This window comes from Etheostoma cragini, chromosome 14 (assembly GCF_013103735.1).
Source record: "Etheostoma cragini isolate CJK2018 chromosome 14, CSU_Ecrag_1.0, whole genome shotgun sequence".
Taxonomy (NCBI): domain Eukaryota; kingdom Metazoa; phylum Chordata; class Actinopteri; order Perciformes; family Percidae; genus Etheostoma; species Etheostoma cragini.
This window is the reverse complement of record NC_048420.1, coordinates 23,283,366-23,291,386: the sequence shown is the minus strand read 5'-3', so window position 1 is coordinate 23,291,386 and position 8,021 is coordinate 23,283,366.

Genomic DNA, 8,021 nt, shown 5'->3' with positions numbered 1-8,021 from the left:
CCCCCCCCCCACACACACACACAACTTGCCTCTTTAGAAGGAATTGGGCGCTTGTACGCTGCAAACACATGATACGCGTCTTGCTCTCTGGTATATGGCATCGAGAAAGGAAGCTAGTTCCCATTGCTAGTGTTGGAATCAAATGTATTCATATCATGTGTGCTCATAAACATCATATTCACGTAGTGCATTATATTAATCACGTGTGTTCAATCCATTATATTTTGAGCTAAAAGAGCTAAAGCATTACACACAGTCTGCTTGGTGTCAGTGGGATTGGTAGGTTCACTTCTAAATAAGAAGCATGCAGTTCATAGTTCGCTGAGACCTTGTAATAAAGTTGTTTTGGTACAATGTGTCCGACCATAGCTCTGCCGGGTGCGTCAATTCTGAAAAGCAGGGCCAAGGGTGGTTAGGGACCCATCCTCTTTTCGGGTGAAGATCCTCTCCAGTAGCAGTCTGAGACCTGGTATCTATTGTGCAGGCCGATCTCTTGTACGCTGCCAACACAGGATACGCGTTTTGCTCTCTGGCCTATGTCATCGAGAAAGGAAGCTAGTTCTCATTGCTAGGTAACGACAAGCTTTGTTAATGTGTCTATTCACACACCTGGTAACCCCATCTGACTGCTGACATTACGCCAAGATCATGATAAGTCTTTAGGTGGTGTAAGATTCAGGGAACTCCGAGACACAAAGGATGATCTTTTCTTCTATTGTTTTGCTGGTTTCTGATATCGTATGTGTGTCGCTTCTGGCTGCATCACGTACAGCTGTTATCTCATTGGTTGCACTTTCAAAATGACAGCGAAAAGACGTCACTGTTCTTCATGAACATTGACTTATTCTCGAAACAAGCGCTGTGTATGCAATGGAAGAGGCATCAGATGTAAAACTTGATTTATAGCTCATAGTGTTGGAGTTCCCCCATTGGTATCACCACAGTGGCCTTATGGATGCGTCATGCACCATGGGAAGGTTTCACTGCTGTATCAGGGATTGTCGCCGCTCAAGCATGAATATGGAAGCATGCATGTGTACATTTCTTTGATTTACAGTGACAATATTGACAATATCAAGACAGTATCTGGCTGTTGATAGCAGTGAGTACAGTGGAGTGGAGGTGGCTTTGCCAGATGAATGCAACTTACAAGGGCAAGATGGCTGGGCCTCCTTTCCTGTTTCTTGATGTTGATGTCTTCATGATCAACAATCTCCCCCTGGGATCAAAACCACAAGCAGCTCAAGCGGACCAATCGTAGTTCTTGTGGTCTCGTTTTGTCACGTCGGTTGATTGTGTAAGTAGTGGGAGGTTGTGGTGGTGGATGGGCCAGACAAACACAGGACTTTTTCCCAGGAGTGTTCAACTCCTGTGTTAAAGTCAGTCAAAGATGACTTTTTTAAACCGGAACCATAATCAAACGTTTTAACCTAACCCCGACTTTTACAAACCTTAGTCTGTGATGCAGTTACAATCTCATTTTAGTAGTTTAACATAACTCATTGTGTTCCCGTCCCTGATCTTTTCCTAACCTTTAAGTATTTCTGTTGCCTAAACTTAACTAGTTCCATTTCACGGTCACATGATCATAGTTGAGGCTGTTTAATGAAACCATCTCCTATGTTGTTTTTTGATGTGATTGGCAATGGAGATGTCGGGCTAAGACAAAAAATCACTTGCGGGTAGATGTCCACACACATTAAATTACAAAATAAAACAGAAAGTGACAAAGAATGCCTGAAAAAGACGAGAAACAAAAACAAGACCTTAAGAACAGGAGACACACACGTACTGTATATACAGTGTGTATATATACATATAAATACATATATATATATATATATATATATATATATATATATATATATATATATATATATATATATATATATATATATATATATATATATATATATATATATATATATATATATATATATATATAGCACTGTTAGAAAAGCTATGAGTTGCATTCTACTGTTTTCCTTCATATTAAAACATTTTGCATAAATCATATGATACGATGTGTGATACTGGGGGGGGGGCAGAGCAGTCAGAGGAAACTCCCAGACTGAAGATAAACCGGCAACATTGAAATCTGTCTTATGATTAACACTCATGACATCTTTGTATTATGATAATAGATCATTTTTTGCTCATAAATTTCCCAACGTGGAAGGTTTCAAGCAACTTTCATTCCTTGGGCTGAGTGAATTCCACTCGCAAGTAAACACACTTTAATACAACTTCAGTGGTTTCTGTCCATTGTTAACGATGAAAGTCCTCCAACGAGCACACAGCCTGGTCATACATGCACTGCCGCCATTTCATCTATACCCCTCATTGTTCATTTGAGTCAATAAATGACTCTGGATTTGCTTGTCAAATCCCCTGTCAAAAGCTCTTTTACCCTAGTGGGAAATGAGTTTGTTTAATACCAGGAAAGGCCTCTAGACCTGAAACAACCAGCTTAAAGGGAAGTTCTTTCTTGACAAATTGATGTGTCATAGTGAGTTTTAACAGCAAAACAAACAGACCTAAAGACCGAAGGTTAAACTCAGAGGTTGTGGGCGAGATGTTATCGCTGTGAAGTTTGTTTACATGCGTTTCCCACTTGAAAAAAAACCTTGCTTTCTGTCGTTTCCGATGTGAAATTTGTGGGCGTATTTGATCTCTCTGCTATAAAGGTGCTGTGACCTTTAACCCTAAGTTCCTCATAATGTTTGCCGCTGAAGGCCATTTACGGTTCTAGTTGGATAAATGAAACACGAATACAGTCATAACAATAAAAAATATTATTGGTACTCATTAATAAAGAGTTGCAAAGCGCTTTGACAGACAAAGCAAAGCAAATGGCAAGAAAACCGAAAGACAATACAACAACAGAGAGGAAGGGATTCAGACTAAGTCCCAGATTCTGCAAGACTCATCTTCTCACTCACCTTTAAGACAGTTCTCATGAACCATTCGTACATGTAGCTACAACAAAGTTATGCACATTCATTTGCATGTATTCAACATATTTAATACTGTATGCACCACAATGACTGCTGCTGTATAGGAACGCGAAGATCCTCGTAGGGAGGCGTTCGGGTGGGTCATAAAACACAGCGCTCTCAAGGCGGAGATTAGAGTTTGTGTCCCGGAGGAAGTTAAGGGGAAAACCCAATGCTACACCCACGAATTGGGTGTTTGTGTCAAGGGGGAGAACTACTTAAGGGGACTCGCTTCTGACCGGTGCTCATCAACTGTCAGAGTCATCGCACAAAGCAGGGGAAGCATCGTGATAAATTTCACGTTTTACGTGACTGTCGTCGCCAGGACGACACCTTTTGTTGGCTAAACTTAACCCTTGTGTTGTCCTCGCCTCAAATTTGACCCCTTTTGAAAAAAGAAATCTATATCCGAAAAGTGTCTTTCAACCAAAATTTCAGAAGAATAACGCGGAGTGTTCCACACAATGATCAGCCCACTGCTTTCTTTAAATTTGGATGTTTTGGTCAATTTTACAGCATTCAACAAAATATTTTTTTATGTAAGACCATTGAAAAAGTGACTAAATTGTTCTAAAAAGCTTCAAAAACATGGGAGCAAAAAAAAAACACAAAAATGTCAAAAGGCTCAGAAAAAAAATTACAAAAACATCCGAGAGAAAAGCAACAAAGGTTTAAAAAAAAAGAAAATCAAAAGCTTTCGATTTCGACCCAGAAAAAAAAAAGTTGCACGGTTGACAGGAAGACAACTCGAGGGTTAACTGCAACGACCACTGGTGCTCTGTACCCGACTTACAGTTACCTTTTTTCGGCTAAATGTAACTGTAAAGATCACTAAACTTAACCGTCATGTTTAGGTCGCCATCATTTTATGGGATGTCGTACGAGTTCAACGCAGAAACACTTAGAGATGGGAAAATGGGGAGATAATACCAAAATGACAGAGCGTTCAAATCTAAGCTCAAAACATGTTTTTATCACACTGAATTCCCTGACTTCACCTGATTTTGCCCTTTATTGTGTTCAATGGTTTATACTAGTTACATGTTGCTCTTTTAGTGTTTTTACGTTGACATTCCCGAGCTTTTTACTCTGCTCGTGAAGCTCTCTTCTCGCCAACGACGAACAACAACCCCAAAAAATATGAAGGAAGAACGCAGGCGTGACCAACTGCCCAGATGGGAAAGTTCATCAGGAAGAAGCAGGTGATTTTCTCTGTGAACACAACAGCTTCCTGTTTGTACCAGGAAACCTGATTTTCTGAGGGGAATCCACCAACTTATCAAGCATCACTTAACACTGCCCAGCTTCTCATAAACCTTTCTGTTTCTTCATGCCTTTGATGATAACATCGCTACTGAATGGTAAAGCTGTCAGTCTGAACGAAGCAGGAAAAAGCTGCTGGCTGGTTTCACAGTGACGAAGCAGCTGGTGAGTTACACATCTCTCTCTCGCAAGACTCAAGACCCACAATAAAGAGGGACAGGAGCAGGAACGGGTCTAATGATCCCCCTCCACCGCCCTTTTCCTGGCCTTTAAGAAAAGTAGTCCTGCATTGCCGGACCTATTTCCACAGCGTTGTGGAGTAAGGTCTGGCTACATCGCAGATATACTGGGGTTTGGGAGGAGAAGACAAAACGCTCTGGGTGGTTTGCATTTTCGTGAACCAATCCCTGTTGCCAAGGCAACAGTGGCTCTTCAAAAATGTTTGCACCCTGGCATAAGAGAATGTCACATGCAATGTTAAGTGAAGTTAACTGTTCACGCGGTACAGTAACATGAGCTATTTAAATTAGCTGGTAAAATTTGTTAAACATCATTTGTTCTTACCCGTGTATTGCGTTGTGTACTTCGTCCACAGCAATCCCACCTATCTAATCTACTCTAGTTACAGAGGAAATGACCTAAACACATTCTTCATAGGGGATTACAATCATTTTCCAAAAGAAGCACTCCTGCCTTGTTGCATTTAAACGTTCTTCATCACCTGTATAATCATTTTCAGCGTGTAACGTGGTAAATGTTGCATTTAAACGTTCTTCATAACCTTTATAATCATTTTCAGCGTGTAACGTGGTAAATTGAACTTTGTTGTTGAACTAAATGAACTGTCATCGATCCAGAGTGGAAGAACAGGTCCGTAAGCCTCGAAGTGTCAAACGTTAGCGAGAAAGTAAGTGCACAGATGTTAAAAGAATACGACATTGTGGGTCAAGCTGTTCGGGACATGAGCTGTCAATGGAGATTCCAACAGTTCCTCAAGGCAGGTTTCAAGGCACAGAACGTGGGAAAATGTCCATAAAAACTACAATTCCTGCAACACAAATACTATTTCACTGTCTCATCCTGTTTCCAAACCTCAGAATCTGTGAATTAAAAAATGACATGTTAAAGCGATCTAGCTGGAGAGAAATCCACAAACCGACTGTAATTTTTCATTCCCAAAATATACTGAACTAAATTATAAACGCAACACTTTAGTTTTTGACCCTGTCTTTCATGAGTTGAACTCAAAGATCTGCGACTTTTTCTATGTACTTAAGGCTTATTTCTCTCAAATACTAGTGTTTACAAATCTGTATAAATCTGTGTTAGTGAGCACTTCTCCTTTGCCGAGATAATCCATCCACCTTGCACAGGTGTGCCATAGGCTGGCTGTAATAAAAGGCCACTCTATGTGCATGTATTGGGGGGGGGACAGACATCTGGTGTTATGGTTATGGTTAAGGTAAGGTTTCATTTGTAAAGAGAACACCATTTCAATGTGCCAGACGCCATTGAATGTGAGCATTTGCCAACAGAGAGAGAGAGAGAGAGAGAGAGAGAGAGAGAGAGAGAGAGAGAGAGAGAGAGAGAGAGAGAGAGATCCTAACCCTAACCACAACAATAGATACTGATTGGTTGCAATCACAGTTTGTTTGGGGTGTTTACAGCTACTGTCATCACTGTGTATTGTGGCTGTTTAAAGTTTTCCGACATGATAACTTGTTTTTGGACTTGTCATGTGAGACTGTCGTGAGACGGAGAAACACACTCCTGAAAACCTGATGTCACAAATCCCCCTCAGTCAGCTATTTATAAAGTTCTGCATTGCAACACTTTTAAACCATTCCCTGACGCTGACGGAGGCACATAGACGGGTTCAAAACAAGCCAGGGCCAAAATACTTAACGGAGAATTCAGGTCGCACACACATAGCCCTTTTTTTTATTTTATTTTTATTTTTGTAATTTTGAGAGCTAAGAGTTTTCTTTGCCAAAATATAATTCACAAAACAGGTTTTTTTCTTTATGACATTGATTTTGTGATCACTTGGAGTCCAAACAATCTTGTGATTAACATCTGATGCCTAGCTGTGTTAATTCAGCCAGGTCACATGCCTCTGTGTATTGCCTGTTGTCCGGTGAAGTCAACACTAGTCGATTGTCACAACATTTCTGCCTTTCTGTCACATCTACTGCAGTCAAATTCACTGTGTTGGCTCGGAAGGAATCACTGCACATGGCTAAGCATTGGTAATGACAATTTGGACATGTTTAGAGGCTAAAAACATGTTTAAAACTTGCCCTTTTTAAGCCTGTTGGGTGAAAAATCCAGCAGGAGGAGAACTCGGTGTAGGCAGCACCGATTGGTTTCATTTGTCTCGCTACTGACAGCTATAAATTGAATGAGAAACCAAAAAATTAATTAAAGTAGAGGTCTGTACTTGCCAAAAAGCGTTGTGTGGAATCAATTGTGTTATTTTGGGGAATTAAAAAGAACATTGATACAGGAAAAGGGGTCAGTTTGACACGAGGACCACACAAGGGTTAATATTAACAAAATGCTTTCCAATAGACAATGACTTATGATTGTATTACCAAAGTAATTATGCTTAATTAAGATCTTTTTTATAATCCACCCTCCCTAGTAGGACTTGACTTAACTTTTACACATACTGGGAAGTTTGACAAGTAAACGAAAGGTTTTCCAGTGACACCCTGTTGTAATTGACTAACAGATCCACCTAGTAACGCTGCAGATTACCAACACTAGCATCATGGAAAATAACTTGCTTTCTGAAGTTGACATCATTATCCCTCCCTGAATTCTTCCAAACCTTAAAGCTATTAGTAGCTGTCAAATTGCTCAACCCTTAAACACCATGAGGTGTTTTGCTCAAAATAACCTTGAACCTCTTGAGTTTAAAGAATGAGCGAGCTGCTGAACCTACTGTACCTGCACACATCCATTACCACATATACAGTCGTGTGCTCACATAACTCTCCACAAACTCAGCCTTGGTATCAGATGAATGTGGCGTCTGCCCTAGTCCATGTCCTTGACTTCTGGGATTGCTCTGTTGCTGCCGGAAAGTCTGCTGGATTTCCTTCTTCTAGGCCAGATCCATTGCCTTGGGCTTCCTTTGTGTTGGTATTTTAAACTGTGATGGATTTCTGAGAACTATGGTTACCTGGTCTTCAGATCTCTGCAGGGTAAATCCAGACAGCTAGCTAGACTATCTGTCCAATCTGAGGACTCTGGTTACCTGGTCCTCAGATCTCTGCAGGGTAAATCCAGACAGCTAGCTAGACTATCTGTCCAACCTGAGGACTATGGTTACCTGGTCCTCAGATCTCTGCAGGGTAAATCCAGACAGCTAGCTAGACTATCTGTCCAATCTGAGTTTCTGTTGCACGACTAAAACTACTTTTAAACGGACACGTTTCACCAAAACCTGGACACTTGGTGCAGTATCGCTGCCTCTTTGAGGTCCTCAGCCTGCGTGTGTGATTGGTCCCTTGTCTTGTTTGTGTGTTTGTGTGTGTCTGTTTCTGCGTGTGTGTTTGTATGTGTCTGTTTCTGCGTGTGTGTGGGTCTGTTTCTGCATGTGTGTTTGTATGTGTCTGTTTCTGCGTGTGTGTGGGTCTGTTTCTGCATGTGTGTTTGTGTGTGTCTGTTTCTGCGTGTGTGTTTGTGTGTGTCTGTTTCTGCGTGTGTGTTTGTGTGTGTCTGTTTCTGCGTGTGTGTGGGTCTGTTTCTGCATGT